General features: G+C 48.7%; 1 long non-coding RNA gene across 1 annotated transcript; it reads right to left on the bottom strand.

The window, feature by feature from the left end:
- Positions 1 to 2,731: 2,731 nt before the first annotated feature.
- LOC136572004 (uncharacterized) lies at positions 2,732 to 16,798 on the bottom strand. Its single transcript, XR_010785731.1, has 2 exons — positions 16,608 to 16,798; positions 2,732 to 3,485 (listed from the first exon to the last, which is right to left on the bottom strand). It is a non-coding gene; the product is annotated as an uncharacterized lncRNA (long non-coding RNA).
- Between the last annotated feature and the right edge of the window lie 194 nt (positions 16,799 to 16,992).

Here is a 16,992-nt window from a genome sequence, read left to right as displayed (position 1 = left end):
AAGGCTGGACAGACATCTGTCTGGGATGATTTACTGAATCTTGCACTGAGCAGGGGGTTGGACCCGATGACCCTGGAGGTTTCTTGGCACTCTACCTTTCTATGATTCTATCATCTCTGCTTTCCATCAGTGTTTATATGCAGAAGGTAAAAACACCTGCCTGGCCTGGTCCTGCTCACACAACTGATAGATTCTTGCACTGTACAAGAACAAATAAGTTCACGGACAGCTCTCCAATCAATGGATGTTAGATCAGTTTGTTTAAGAAGAAGAGCGGGACACTTACCTGGTGTGGAACACCCGTTTGTTGACAGGCGTCCCCACCACTGGTCCAGGAGGGCCTTGTATTACATCCAATGCATAGATCCCTGGTAACGTCTTCAAGGAACACAGGGAGAGCATCAAGGGAAAGAGCTCGCAGGAAAGGGAGTACGGCGGTCATATAAATACAACAGGGTAAAAGAAAAGTAAAATCCCCCGTGCTCCTGGTGGTTGGATAATAAGTTATATGAGTGCACCTACCTCGGAGAGGAGTCCTGTTCCAGATAGGACTGCTCTGTATCCAGGTTAATTCTCAGTAATCCAGAAAGCTTCTAGGTCATTTCAATCTATGGAGTTTTTATTCAAAATATCAGGGTATTCACAGGACATGAATCAGACAGGTTGTATATGCAACGCGTTTCGAAAGTATGTAAGGGAACCTTCTTTTTCAAGCATAGCGAATGAGTTTGACATGTAGTTTATATAAAGGCAGCGTAATTGACTGTGAAGGGAGAAGGGAGAGGGAGGGAAGGGAGAAGGGAGAGGGAGGGAAGGGAGGAGGATGAAGGGCGGTGAGAGGAGGATCATGACTTCACAGGTCCGCCTCCAGGCTGCAGTTGGGTAATTCCTTTTGATGACGGGGTTCTCCCTCCATTGACTAGAGCCTCCACCCTTCGAGTGATCCTGCTGTAGCACTAGTCACGTGGCCGCATGTTGGACACGATATGGCGGTCACATGACCGCTACCGTGTCATCTCAGCGTACAAAAAAAATCACAGCATGGATACGTGCACTCCTATAATTTACTCCTATACTTCATATCCAACCACCGGGAGTGTGGGGATTTTGCTTTCCCTTTACCCTATTGAGTTTCTTGCAGTGTGTCAGTGTGTTTATCTTTCGGGGGGCATTGTCATTTAACCCCTTGGTGACGTATTTCGGTCCAAAGGAGGCAACAATCTTTTTGGGATTTTCTCATCCACTTTCCAAAAGTCTTAACGTTTTTAGTTTTCCATCGACGTGGCTACATGAGGACTTGTTTATTGTGTGGAGAGTTGTCTTCTTTATTGCCACCCTTTTTGGGTACATATAATTAGAGATGAGTGAGCACCCAAATGCTCGGGTCCGCGTTATTCGAGTCGAGCTTTTTGTAAAATTCGAGAGCTCTACTCAAGTAACGAACCCCATTGACTACAAGGGGAGACTCGAGCATTTTTGTATGTGGGACGCAGGGTCCCGAGCTTTTTTTTTCCCGTGGTTCGTGTGTTGTGTCTCTCTCTCTCCCGCTGCCTGCCAACTAAAAAATTTGGCATTGATGCGCATGCTGCATCGCAGAAGGGAGGGGCCAAAACAGGCATGTCACAGCGGGGAGGAGCCAAAAACTGGGGCGGGGTCAAACACGGCGTGATGCTCGTTCGAGTAACGAGCACCATTGAGTATGCTAATACTCGAGCGAGCATCAAGCTCGGCAGACTATGTTCGCTCAACTCCACATATGATGTATTACATAACTTTTATTAATTCATTTTGGAGGGCAGAGAGAAAAACACCTTAATATTACCATTGGGGTTTGTTTTTTTTAGTGTTAACCTTGCACCATAACTGACATGATCTATACTTTTTTGTGGCTTGGTATGATTACGACAATACCCAAATTCTATATATTATCTCATTTTTGATGGATGGAGCTGTGTGAGGTCTGTTTTTTTTTTTTTTTAATGAAAACGTGTAATTTTTATCTTGGGGTACCTATGGTTTTTATGATCACTTTTATAGCTTTTTTACGAGGTGAAATAAAAGCATCTGGACCACTAATGGCCGCGGCCCTTTTTTGTTTTTTCAATTTAGTTTTTTTCCTCCCTATTGTAAAAAAATCATAACTCTTATTTATCCATTAATATAGCTTTCTGGTGGTTGTTTTTTGAGGGACGAGGTGTATTTTTTAATGGTACTATGAAATTTACCATTTATTGTACTAAAAAATTTCTAAGTGGCCACTCCGGCCACCCTGCTGTATTCAGTCTGTCACCCCCGGCCCTTTTGGCCCAGCAGCTGCGCTGCTTACAGGACAGCATCTGCATGCAGGAATAGAGATGCCGGAGAAGAGTCAGGGGTCACAGACTGATTACAGCTGTGGCTGCCAGAGTGAAATGCTCATCTGGTTGCTGCCAGGCTGGCTGGCAGCTGGCAGTTATTTTTTATTGGTCATTAATATGACCGGTAAAAAATGCCAGCTGGGCCGGTGACTTATTGACTGGTGGCAACCCACTGCTGCCCCTCTACGGTCCTACAGCCTATCGCCTGAGGTCATAGTCTCAGGTCAACTCATGATAGAGGCCCACCTAACCTACACTAAGACATTGTAACAACCCGCAGCTGTGTGAGTTCCAAATGTAACCAAGAATGGTCGCATTCACTGACAGCAAGCTTATATCTTGAAAAGGGTGAGAAATTGAAACAGAAGGTCCAATGGAAACTTACAAAACATTTTATTGTCACCAGAATGAACTGGCCCTTTAAAAAGTCCACCAATGACAGAAGGGGTCTCTGTGCGTATTTTCTGATGATGGCGCTTTTTGGAAATCCCTTGTCCATCCTTTTACTGCATTGTATATGTGATTCTCATCATTATATAGTTGTGCATGCAAATGTGGGTAGGAGTGAAAATCTCAGGTGGTATTGGGGGTCGTAAGAGTGTGAACCATCACTGAGGGAGTAAGAAGGGAGGGGCATTAATCAGCTTCTTCTCCTCCTCTGTGTTCCTCCCTTCCCTTCATTACTGGAGGGACAGCAGGTGCAGCACGAGAGAAGTCCTGGAGCCCGGCTGATAGGAGAAGCCTATAGGAGGACCACTCTACGACATTACTCTACACATCCCACACTGATGCCAATGATGGTCCTCGGTCATCGCTGATAATGGACGCCGTAAATATAATTGTCGCTGCTTTGGTCGAGAAGTGCGAATATATAAAGCAGCACACAGCGGGTGTTTTTAGAAGGTTTTATTTACATTTTCCCTTCTCAGGGGACTCTTCAGCCAGTCGTCGTAGACTTCCACGTTTCTTTTTTTAGTAGCGGGATCTGGAAAGAAAAATGAAATTAACCACCAAAAAGATGATGATTAGAAGGACCCCAATGACTGTGGCGGATATATTCAGGGCGTAGGCTGTACGGCCGTGCTCGGTGGCCAAGAGCGAATTATTCAGGCGTGCGGCATCGCGACTCTGTTAAAAAAAAAAAAGAGTGGTTTATTAATGGCGTAAAGAGTTCGAAGAATTCTCTAGTTATTCCTGCTTCTGGGAAAGCTGAGTGATGGGCAATATGGCAGCCATTCCACTCCCTCAGGGGTCGCCAACCAGCTTTTCTAGGAGGACAGATAGGTGGCAGGCAATATGGCAGCCATTACTGCTCCCCCAGGGGTTGTCATCCAGCTGTTCTGGTGCCCTGAAAGGCAATTCTACCAAGGAATGTATTACACACCCTGATGCCATATCGTTACATAATTAGGCAGATTAGGAGTGCTCTCACACGGGCGGAAAGGACGCAGCAGGAAGTGTCGACGCAGAAATCTGCACCAAAATCCGCATGACTAAATGCTGATTTGATGTGGATTCACAGGCAGATTTAAGATATTTTCAATTTTGCATCAAAATCCACACATTCCCCATGTTTGATGCAGAATGTTCTGCCGGACTGTAACTTCCTCTGTGTCCTGATTTCACATGATACTGCCAATGGAGATATGGAAAAGCTGGATTGAAGCTCCTCAAAGGCTCAACTATAGTGTCCCCAAGAGTAATAGTCCCCCTAAAGTGGCCCATGTAGTAATAGTGACAGCTATTGTGGTCCCAAGAGTAATAGTGACCCCCATAGCGGCCCCAGTAGTAATAGTGACAACTATAGTGGCCTAGGTAGTAATAGTGGCCCCAGTATTGAAAGTGACTTCATAGTTGCCCCAGTATTAATATTGCCCGTTAGAAGCCGCAATACTTGTGACCCCATAGTCATTCCAGTAGTAATAATGACCCTCATAGTGGCCCCAGCAATAATTGTGCCCCTTTAGTGACTCCAGTTGTAGTAGTGACCCCCCATAGTGGCCCCAGGAGTAATAGTGACTCCCACAGTGGCCCCAGTAGTATTAGTGACAACTATAGTGGCCCCAAGAGTAATAGTGACTCCTAAATGGGCACCAGGAGTAATAGTGACTCCCAGAGTGGCCTTAGTAGTAATAGTGACAACTATAGTGGCCCCAGTAGTAATAGTGACCCCCATAGTAAGCCCAGTAGTAATAGTAACAACTATAGTAGACTCAGTAGTAACAGTGATTTCCCATAGGGGCTGCAGAAATAAAAGTGACCCCATGGTAGTCCCAGTAGTAATAGTGACAACTATAGTGGCCACAGAAGTAATAGTGACTCCTATAGTGTCATCACTAGTAAGCTACCCCCATAGTGGTCCCAGTAGTAATATTGACTACTATGGTGGCCCCATTAGTAAAAGTGACAACTATAGTGGCTCCAGTAATTATACTGACCCCCATAGTGGCTCAAATAATAGTTCCTCTTTAGTGGCTCCAGTTGTAATAGTGACTCCCATAGTGGCCCCAGTTTTAATAGGGGCAACTATAGTGGCCCCAAGAGTAAAAGTGACAACTATAGTGGCTCCAGTAATTATACTGACCCCCATAGTGGCTCAAATAATAATAGTTCCTCTTTAGTTGCTCCAGTTGTAATAGTGACCCCCATAGTGGCCTCAGTTTAATAGGGACAACTATAGTGGCCCCAAGAGTACTAGTGACCCCCCCTAGTGGTCCCAGTAGTAATAGTGACAACTATAGTGGCCTAGGTAGTAATAGTGGCCCCAGTATTAAAAGTGACTTCATAGTTGCCCCAGTATTAATATTGCCCCTGTTAGAAGCCGCAATACTTGTGACCCCATAGTCATTCCAGTAGTAATAATGACCTAATGACCCTCATAGTGGCCCCAGCAATAATTGTGCCCCTTTAGTGGCTCCAGTTGTAGTAGTGACCACCCATAGTGGCCCCAGGAGTAATAGTGACTCCCACAGTGGCCCCAGTAGTATTAGTGACAACTATAGTGGCCCCAAGAGTAATAGTGACTCCTAAATGGGCACCAGGAGTAATAGTGACTCCCAGAGTGGCCTTAGTAGTAATAGTGACAACTATAGTGGCCCCAGTAGTAATAGTGACCCCCATAGTAAGCCCAGTAGTAATAGTAACAACTATAGTAGACTCAGTAGTAACAGTGATTTCCCATAGGGGCTGCAGAAATAAAAGTGACCCCATGGTAGTCCCAGTAGTAATAGTGACAACTATAGTGGCCACAGAAGTAATAGTGACTCCTATAGTGTCATCACTAGTAAGCTACCCCCATAGTGGTCCCAGTAGTAATATTGACTACTATGGTGGCCCCATTAGTAAAAGTGACAACTATAGTGGCTCCAGTAATTATACTGACCCCCATAGTGGCTCAAATAATAGTTCCTCTTTAGTGGCTCCAGTTGTAATAGTGACTCCCATAGTGGCCCCAGTTTTAATAGGGGCAACTATAGTGGCCCCAAGAGTAAAAGTGACAACTATAGTGGCTCCAGTAATTATACTGACCCCCATAGTGGCTCAAATAATAATAGTTCCTCTTTAGTTGCTCCAGTTGTAATAGTGACCCCCATAGTGGCCTCAGTTTAATAGGGACAACTATAGTGGCCCCAAGAGTACTAGTGACCCCCCCTAGTGGTCCCAGTAGTAATAGTGACAACTATAGTGGCCTAGGTAGTAATAGTGGCCCCAGTATTAAAAGTGACTTCATAGTTGCCCCAGTATTAATATTGCCCCTGTTAGAAGCCGCAATACTTGTGACCCCATAGTCATTCCAGTAGTAATAATGACCTAATGACCCTCATAGTGGCCCCAGCAATAATTGTGCCCCTTTAGTGGCTCCAGTTGTAGTAGTGACCACCCATAGTGGCCCCAGGAGTAATAGTGACTCCCACAGTGGCCCCAGTAGTATTAGTGAGAGCTATAGTGGCCCCAGGAGTAATAGTGACTCCTAAATGGGCACCAGGAGTAATAGTGACTCCCATAGTGGCCTCAGTAGTAATAGTGACAACTATAGTGGCCCTAGGAGTACTAGTGACCCCCACCCCAGTGGTCTCAGTAGTAATAGTGACAACTATAGAGGACTCCATAATAATAGTGACCCCCCCCCCCCTCAAAGTACCTGCAGTGGCAAAGTGGCACCGGTACTAATTGTACACCTTTATTGGACCCAATAGTAATAGTGTCCGCATAGTGGCACAAGTAATAAAAGTAACCCCTTAGGTGCCACTTTACTGGTCCCAGAAGAAATCGTAACAACTATAGTAGGCCCAGTAGTAATAATGATACCCATAGTGATCACAGTAGTTATTGTGACCCCATTACTAATAGGCCCCCATTAGTGACTCCAGTAGTAATAATATACCCTTTGGGCCGCCTGCACACGGGTGGATTTGCATTGCGGAATCCAGAGCGGACGTCTGCCTCTGGATTCCACAGCAAATGCCACCCCAAGCATGCTATAGCAAAACGCAATTTCCTCTACATGAGCGGAAATCAATTGCGATTTTTCCACTCATGGAGAAGAAATTGCAGCATGCTGCGATTATATGTGGCTTCCGTGCAAACGGCTTCCATTGAAGTCAATGGAAGCCATCCACCCCAGGACCCTTCTGCAACCAAGATTGCAGGATCCGCATCATCACCATAATCTGAACTGCGCGTGTGCTCTGGTCACACTTCTGCAATCCAGATCCGGACAGGTATGCGGGGTTCACCGGCCAGGCACAGGGTCGGATTCCGCATACAGAAACTGACTCAGCCTTGAGTAGTTGGCTGAGTAATAATAGTGCCTCCCTTAGTGACCCCAATAGTAATAGTAACCCCCAAAGTTGCCCCAGTAGTGATAGTCTTCCAGTAATAATACAGCTGCAGATGAAGGATATGTGGGGAGTCGGGAGAGGTGAGTATAAGCCGTATTTATTTTTTTTTTTGCCATAGGGAACGTATGTTTACAAAAATTCTTTTTATCTCTAACAACTAGAGATGAGCGAGCACCAAAATGCTCGGGTACTCGTTACTCGTCACGAAATTATCGCGATGCTCGAGGGTTCGTTTCGATTAACGAACCCCATTGAAGTCAATGGGCGACCCGAGCATTTTTGTATTTCGCCGATGCTTGCTAAGGTTTTCATGTGTGAAAATCTGGGCAATTCAAGAAAGTGATGGGAACGACACAGCAACGGATAGGGCAGGCGAGGGGCTACATGTTGGGCTGCATCTCAAGTTCCCAGGTCCCACTATTAAGCCACAATACCGGCAAGAGTGCCCCCCCCCCCCCAACAACTTTTACTTCTGAAAAGCCCTCATTAGCAATGCATACCTTAGCTAAGCACCACACTACCTCCAACAAAGCACAATCACTGCCTGCATGACACTCCGCTGCCACTTCTCCTGGCTTACATGCTGCCCAACTGCCCCCCCCTCCCCCCCACAGCGCACACCAAAGTGTCCCTGCGCAGCCTTCAGCTGCCCTCATGCCACACCACCCTCTTGTCTATTTATAAGTGCGTCTGCCATGAGGAGGAACCGCAGGCACACACTGCAGAGGGTTGGCACGGCTAGGCAGCGATCCTCTTTAAAAGGGGCAGGGCGATAGTCCACAATGCTGTACAGAAGCAATGAGAAATATAATCCTGTGCCACCGCCATCAGGAGCTGCACACGTGGGCATAGCAATGGGGAACCTATGTGCCACACACTATTCATTCTGTCAAGGTGTCTCTGCATGCCCCAGTCAGACCGGGCCTTTTAATTCATAGACACAGGCAGGTACAACTCCCTATTGTGAAGTCCCTGTGGACCGACAGCATGGGTGGCTCCCTGGAACCCACCGGCGGTACATAAAAATATCCCATTGCAGTGCCCATCACAGCTGAGGTAGTAATGTCGTGCTTAATGCAGGTGGGCTTCGGCCCACACTGCATGCCCCAGTCAGACTGGGGTTCCTTAGAAGTGGAAACCAGATGCATTTACAACTCCCTGTGGACCCACAGCATGGGTGGGTGCCAGGAAGCCACCGGCGGTACCTAAAAATATCCCATTGCATTGCCCAACACAGCTGAGGTAGTAATGTCGTGCTTAATGCAGGTGGGCTTCGGCCCACACTGCATGCCCCAGTCAGACTGGGGTTCTTTAGAAGTGGAAACAGATGCATTTATAATTCCCTGTGGATCCACAGCATGGGTGGCTCCCTGGAACCCACCGGCGGTACATAAAAATATCCTATTGCATTGCCCAACACAGCTGAGGTAGTAATGTCATGCTTAATGCAGGTGGGCTTCGGCCCACACTGCATGCCCCAGTCTGACTGGTAATATGTACCTTAACAGTAACCTCGTTGGTGGTAATGTGGTGGTGACTGCGGATCTGGTAGCGCGGTTTTATGTAGTTGGTTTTCGGAATGTGGCCAGGATTAAGTGGGCCGTGGCGGGGGGATGGTGGTGGTGCTCTCTTGTTGTGTCATTAAAGGTGAAATTCTTATACTGCCACCAGACGGACCAATGCAAAGGTATTTGCCAAGAATGTTTTCATTGTTGGAGGAGGAGGGGGATGTTTTGGAGGCACTACGTGTCCTCTACACGTGTCCGTGGTTATATGCACGTTAAGGGCGCCCACCCACTGGCGTTTGCGATTTTCGTGCGTGAAGAACGCAGCGTTTTCCCTGCGTTTTTCGCGGCGTTTCTCGCCGCGTTCTCGCGGCGTTTTCGCGGCTTTTCCATTAATTTCCATTGACTTTCATGGGTGCATTAGGAGAAAAATAAGGACACATATGCAACTGACAGTTCCTATGTTAAAAATCGCAACGCAAAGAAAAACGCCAGTGGACAGGAGTACATGCAATTCTAATTGCTCTTGAGAAAAAACGCAAAACGCAAAGAAAAAAAAATCGCCAGTGGGTGGGCGCCCTAACAGTAACAGCGTTGGTGGGAAATGGCCTCGCCGCCATCATGTCTTTGTGAAGCCTCTGTTTCCACACCCCAGTGACATACCATTAGCAGCGGTATAGGCAGAGCCCACAATTATTAACATTTCAGCGGTAGCATTAGGGACAGGCCCCACTAACATATCACTAGCAGCAGTATAGGGGGAGCGCAGTCTTAGTTCCATTTCAGTAATAGTAGCACTCAAGACAGGCCCCAGTAACATTCCCATTGCAGCAGTTTAGGGAGATAACAGTCTCTTTCACATTTCAGTAGCTGCAGTATAGACAAGGCCCCAGTTACATTTATGTAGCTAAAGTGTAGGCCAACCCCACACACCTTTCTGTACCATGAGTGCAGGCGAAGAACATAGAAATTACTATGATTACACTGTAGGTGAGGGCCCAAAAAAATTGGTGTACCAACAGTAGTAATGTACCTCTGAAAAAATTGGCCATGCCCAACCAAGATGGCAGGTGAAACCCATTAATCGCTTTGGTTAATGTGGCTTAAGTGGTAACTAGGCCTGGAGGCAGCCCAGTTTAACGAAAAATTGGTTCAAGTTAAAGTTTCAACGCTTTTAAGAGCATTGAAACGTATAAAAATTGTTTAGAAAAATTATATGACTGAGCCTTGTGGCCCTAAGAAAAATTGCCCGTTCGGCGTGATTACGTGAGGTTTCAGGAGGAGGAGCAGGAGGAGGAGGAATATTATACACAGATTGATGAAGCAGAAATGTCCCCGTTTTGGATGGTGAGAGAGAACGATGCTTCCATCCGCGGGTGCAGCCTACGTATTGCTTAGGTATCGCTGCTGTCCGCTGGTGGAGAAGAGAAGTCTGGGGAAATCCAGGCTTTGTTCATTTTGATGAGTGTAAGCCTGTCGGCACTGTCGGTTGACAGGCGGGTACGCTTATCTGTGATGATTCCCCCAGCCGCACTAAACACCCTCTCTGACAAGACGCTAGCCGCAGGACAAGCAAGCACCTCCAGGGCATACAGCGCTAGTTCAGGCCACGTGTCCAGCTTCGACACCCAGTAGTTGTAGGTGGCAGAGGCGTCACGGAGGACGTTCGTGCGATCGGCTACGTACTCCCTCACCATCCTTTTACAGTGCTCCCGCCGACTCAGCCTTGACTGGGGAGCGGTGACACAGTCTTGCTGGGGAGCCATAAAGCTGGCAAAGGCCTTGGAGAATGTTCCCCTGCCTGCGCTGTACATGCTGCCTGATCTCTGCGCCTCCCCTGCTACCTGGCCCTCGGAACTGCGCCTTCTGCCACTAGCGCTGTCGGATGGGAATTTTACCATCAGCTTGTCCGCCAGGGTCCTGTGGTATAGCAACACTCTCGAACCCCTTTCCTCTTCGGGAATGAGAGTGGAAAGGTTCTCCTTATACCGTGGGTCGAGCAGTGTGTACACCCAGTAATCTGTAGTGGCCAGAATGCGTGTAACGCGAGGGTCACGAGAAAGGCATCCTAACATGAAGTCAGCCATGTGTGCCAGGGTACCTGTATGCAACACATGGCTGTCTTCACTAGGAAGATCACTTTCAGGATCCTCCTCCTCCTCCTCCTCCTCCTCAGGCCATACACGCTGAAAGGATGACAGGCAAGCGGCATGGGTACCGTCAGCAGTGGGCCAAGCTGTCTCTTCCCCCTCCTCCTCATGCTCCTCCTCCTCCTCCTGAACGCGCTGAGATATAGACAGGAGGGTGCTCTGACTATCCAGCGACATACTGTCTTCCCCCGCCTCCGTTTCCGAGCGCAAAGCATCTGCCTTTATGCTTTGCAGGGAACTTCTCAAGATGCATAGCAGAGGAATGGTGACGCTAATGATTGCAGCATCGCCGCTCACCACCTGGGTAGACTGCTCAAAGTTTCCAAGGACCTGGCAGATGTCTGCCAACCAGGCCCACTCTTCTGAAAATAATTGAGGAGGCTGACTCCCACTGCGCCGCCCATGTTGGAGTTGGTATTCCACTATAGCTCTACGCTGCTCATAGAGCCTGGCCAACATGTGGAGCGTAGAGTTCCACCGTGTGGGCACGTCGCACAGCAGTCGGTGCACTGGCAGATTAAACCGATGTTGCAGGGTCCGCAGGGTGGCAGCGTCCGTGTGGGACTTGCGGAAATGTGCGCAGAGCCAGCGCACCTTTACGAGCAGGTCTGACAAGCGTGGGTAGCTTTTCAGAAAGCGCTGAACCACCAAATTAAAGACGTGGGCCAGGCATGGCACGTGCGTGAGGCTGCCGAGCTGCAGAGACGTCACCAGGTTACGGCCGTTGTCACACACGACCATGCCCGGTTGGAGGCTCAGCGGCGCAAGCCAGCGGTCGGTCTGCTCTGTCAGACCCTGCAGCAGTTCGTGGGCCATGTGCCTCTTATCTCCTAAGCTGAGTAGTTTCAGCACGGCCTGCTGACGCTTGCCCACCGCTGTGCTGCCACGACGCGCGACACCGACTGCTGGCGACGTGCTGCTGCTGACACATCTTGATTGCGAGACAGAGGTTGCGTTGGAGGAGGAGGAGGAGGAGGAGGGTGGTTTAGTGGAGGAAGCATACACCGCCGCAGATACCACCACCGAGCTGGGGCCCGCAATTCTGGGGGTGGGTAGGACGTGAGCGGTCCCAGGCTCTGACTCTGTCCCAGCCTCCACTAAATTCACCCAATGTGCCGTCAGGGAGATGTAGTGGCCCTGCCCGCCTGTGCTTGTCCACGTGTCCGTTGTTAAGTGGACCTTGGCAGTAACCGCGTTGGTGAGGGCGCGTACAATGTTGCGGGAGACGTGGTCATGCAGGGCTGGGACGTCACATCGGGAAAAGTAGTGGCGACTGGGAACTGAGTAGCGCGGGGCCGCCGCCGCCATCATACTTTTGAAGGACTCCATTTCCACAACCCTATACGGCAGCATCTCCAGGCTGATCAATTTGGCTATGTGGACGGTTAACGCTTGAGCGTGCGGGTGCGTGGCAGCGTACTTGCGCTAGCGACGGCTGGACGGTGCGGTGCGAGACATTGGTGGATTAGGCCGAGGACAGCGGAGGTGAGGGTGTGGGTGCAGGCCAGGAGACGGTAGTGCCTATGTCCTCAGAGCGGGGTTGGATCTCAGTGGCAGGTTGGGGCACAGGGGGAGAGGCAGCGGTGCAAACCGGAGGCGGTGAACGGCCTTCGTCGCACCTTGTGGGGTGCTTGGCCATCATATGTCTGCGCATGCTGGTGGTGGTGAGGCTGTTGGTGGTGGCTCCCCGGCTGATCTTGGCGCGACAAAGGTTGCACACCACTGTTCGTCGGTCGTCAGGCGTCTCTGTGAAAAACTGCCAGACCTTAGAGCACCTTGGCCTCTGCAGGGTGGCATGGCGCGAGGGTGCGCTTTGGGAAACAGTTGGTGGATTATTCGGTCTGGCCCTGCCTCTACCCCTGGCCACCGCACTGCCTCTTGAAACCTGCCCTGCTGCTGCTCTTGCCTCCCCCTCTGAAGACCTGTCCTCAGTAGGCGTTGCAAACCAGGTGGGGTCAGTCACCTCATCGTCCTGCTGCTCTTCCTCAGAATCCTCTGTGCGCTCCTCCCTCGGACTTACTGCCCTTACTACTACCTCACCGATAGACAACTGTGTCTCATCGTCATCGTCCTCCTCACCCACTGAAAGGTCTTGAGACAGTTGCCGGAAGTCCCCAGCCTCATCCCCCGGACCCCGGGAACTTTCCAATGGTTGGGCATCAGTGACGATAAACTCCTCTGGTGGGAGAGGAACCACTGCTGCCCAATGTGAGCAGGGGCCCGAGAACAGTTCCTGGGAGTCTTCCCGCTCCTGAGCATGTGTCATTGTAGTGGAGTGAGGAGGCTGGGAGGAAGGAGGAGCAGCAGACAGAGGATTCGGATTTGCAGCAGTGGACGGCGCAGAACTGTGGGTGGACGATAGGTTGCTCGAAGCACTTTCTGCCATCCACGACAGGACCTGCTCACACTGCTCATTTTCTAATAAAGGTCTCCCGCGTGGACCCATTAATTGTGCGATGAATGTGGGGATGCCAGAAACGTGCCTCTCTCCTAATCGCGCAGCAGTCGGCTGCGATACACCTGGATCAGGAGTTCGGCCTGTGCCCACACCCTCACTTGGCCCTCCGCGTCCTTCGCCGCGTCCACGTCCTCTAGGCCTACCCCTACCCCTCAGCATGCTGTATTACCAGTGATTTGATTTCCCAGGCAGGAAATAAATTGGCGCAAGCCTGCTGTTAAACTTAGCTGGCTGCGTATGATTTTTGTTTAAGTTCTCCACCCAGCACACACGTACCCAGAACGCTGAGGACTGCCAAAGGCAGGCCAAATAGAATTTTTTCCCTTTTTTTTAAAGGAAAGGCCCACTGCGTGTATTCAATCAATAATAAATGTGTTGTGGCCCTGCAATGTGTCACAGAACTGCAGTGTTGCACAGTTATTAACTACAGCAGAGCGGTGATTTCCCAGGCAGGAAATAAATTGGCGCAAGCCTGCAGGCCAAATAGAATTTTTTCCCTTTTTTTTTAAAGGAAAGGCCCACTGCGTATATTCAATCAATAAAATATGTCTTCTGGCCCTGCCTACACAATTCTGTCCCTGTAGTATTACTGCAGGGCGCAATGCTCTGCACGGCCGATTTGGAAAAAAAAAAAAAGTGCAACACTGCTAACTGCAGCCTCCACACTACTGCACACTGTTAGATGTGGCCCTAAGAAGGACCATTGGGGTTCTTGAAGCCTACACTAACTCCTAACGCTCTCCCTACAGCAGCTCCGGCACCAGCAGCACTGTCCCTCAGCTATCTCACAAGGCATCTGAGGCGAGCCGCGGGAGGGGCCGACTTTTATACTCGGGTGACATCTGATCTCCCCAGCCACTCACAGCAGGGGGGTGGTCTAGGGCTGGAACATCACAAGGGGAAGTTGTAATGCCTTCCCTGTCTTTCAATTGGCCAGAAAAGCGCGCTAACGTCTCAGAGAGGAAACTGAAAGTAACCCGAACATCGCGTGGTACTCGTTACGAGTAACGAGCATCCCGAACACGCTAATATTCGCCCGAGCATCAAGCTCGGACGAGTACGTTCGCTCATCTCTACTAACAACCCTTTATGGAAGGAGTTTTCTGGGACTTTACTATTGATGACTCTGAAGATAGGTCGTTAATAGATGATCTGTGGGATCTGACGCTCAGTATGCCCGCGGATCAGCTGTTCACTGGGCCACCTGACAGTGGGCACTGTATCAGCTGATCAGTGGCGGACCCCCACTGATTATTATTTTACACGGGACAGAATTAGTCCACATGGACATTTCTGCGTCACAATGTTAGCCCATGCTAATGAGCGTCTTTACTTCAAAACTGCAAGATTAAATTCTGCACCGGAAAAGCGGAATGAAGGGAGCCATGCGGAATTGTTCGTGCGGCTTTCTAACATACAGAAGATGTAATTCAGCAATTAAAGTCTACAGAATAAAACACAGTTTAGACGTTCCGCAGAAAGCCTTCCGCAGTTAAAACGCAACCACATCCGGATCTGCACTGCATCCTGCGGACAATTCCGACTTGTGTGAAAGGCCCCTTAAACAGGCTTAAATCTTGTCATATCGGGACACAGAAGGCGTTCCCATAGTATATGTGTTGAATGCCGAGGACACGTGACGCGTTTCCGTTCTTCCCATGTCGGGCTGCTCTTGTTTGTGCAGATTCTGTGACAGTTCTTTAAATGTTTCCACATGTGCGACGAACAATCCAGCATAGTTATTCCACTAATGAACGCAGATCGGGATGAGAGCGGCCAGCGGGGATTTTATAGAATGTTCTCTTGGCAGGAACCTATGGAATTCTTCACTTGTAAACAATGTGTAGCCGGGATGTAATTATAGCCCCGTGATGGGGTCCAGAGGTCTAGGGGGCCACTAAGGTGCAGGAACATTGGTGGGTTTCTACTCTCCAGCACCCTATGTGGGCTCTCGTATAAGTATGGTGCCGTTATCTGTGCCTTTCGTTATCGCTACTTGCTCTGCTGGTGGTAGGGGTCATCACATTTTGCTATGGGGCGCTATGAATGCTACCCCTGGTGTAGTGTTCACACTGGAGGATGTGGTGAATGCCGCTGTCACCCACAACCATGTGCGATGTTATATCAGGAGATTGGCGGGTCTTCTGGCAGGTGTCGGCTTGAGAGTTGCGTAGTGGAAGAAGCTTCGACGACCCAACAGCGCAGTATTTCTGGAGACCATGTTGGGCTTGTGAGAAGTCACAAACCAAGAGTAGGCTGGTAGAAGGAGTCTCAGAGCACGAAGCGGCACAGAGGATATATGTACTTTGGCCGGCGGTTTAGACGTCAGTCTAAGTAAAAGTGGCGCTACCATGAAAAGTTCCAGATGTATTAAAAGGCAAAAGTCTCCGAATACATTTGGTGCATCCATCGGGCTGCACTTGTGCCAAACTGTACACCGTATCGCGGGACAGAAATCTAGAGTACAAAAACAAATGTGATACAAGGTATATAAAAAAAAGAAGTGCGCTGATCTAGTGGGAAGTGACAGTGCTACATAATGGAGGGAGAAGAGCAGCACAGAGTATTTTAGGAGGAAAGCATGTTGATCTTGTTGGAGGTCAAACACTCAGAGTTACCGAGTGGAAGGAGTAGTGTTTCTACTGCAGTACAGAATAGGGGTGCTGTGTTCTATGGAGGCATCAGAGTGAGAGTTATATAGTGGGAGGACCAAGGATGCCTCCAGCAGCACAGAGTATTTCAGATGATAAGTGCGGTGATCGAAGACAAGAACAGGGGTGTGTGAAGGAAGGGGGGTTATGTTTTTGTTTTTTCGCATGACGAAACCAGAGCTGCTGATTGAAACTGCAAAAGTATAAAGTTAAAGAGAACGTAGGAATCAGCTCCGATGGTAACGGAGGGATGTGAGGACCCCACCTCCGCAGCCCCACGCCTCAGATAAATATTCATGCTACCCTTTCCTTCCCCCCTCAATCATGTCTTATGGCGTCATTCCGTCTCCTAATCGGCTGTTAAACAGCATCTCATATAGGCACCAAACAAACGTCTACAAAACATCACTACCAGTAGAGTAAGGAAAGACAGACATCTGGAGGAAAATGTCATGTGAGAGGAAAGAACTGTGAAAGAGCAGAAAAGTAATAAAAAGGAAAAGACAATGAGCAATAAAAAATGAAAATAGCAAGTAAGTAAAAAAAGCAAAAAAAAAATGAAAAAATGTCTGAAATAAGAAAAACAAAAAATATGAAACAATGAAAAAATACAATAACAATGAGTTGTTTTTTTTTTGCAGTTACCTTGATGGAGAAGATCAAAGCGACGAGCCCAAGGGGCAAGCAGCAACAGACCAAGTTCACGATGGACCAGATCAAATAATCCTTTGGTGGGGGTGGGTAGGACACTGGACCCGGCTGCAAGGTCACCGTATTTGAAGCAGGTTCGTACATTTTTTTTTCTTGCCTCCCTCAATCTGCAGTTGTAGTAGACTTGTGTGATTTTTTTTTCCCGTGCTCTGGTTGGTTTTATGTGCAGGGGTGGAGTCCCGGGGAAAAGGAATTATTTGCAATACTTTATATGACTTTTTATAGGATCATTCCAGCAAAAACACACTCCTACATCTGTAAGAAGTTTATTTCCCATCGGCAAGAAGTTTATTTAAAATTGTACTGTACTGTTTTTCTG

The sequence above is a fragment of the Eleutherodactylus coqui genome, chromosome 6 (assembly GCF_035609145.1).
Source record: "Eleutherodactylus coqui strain aEleCoq1 chromosome 6, aEleCoq1.hap1, whole genome shotgun sequence".
Classification (NCBI taxonomy): domain Eukaryota; kingdom Metazoa; phylum Chordata; class Amphibia; order Anura; family Eleutherodactylidae; genus Eleutherodactylus; species Eleutherodactylus coqui.
This window is presented reverse-complemented; position numbering and strand designations above follow the sequence as displayed.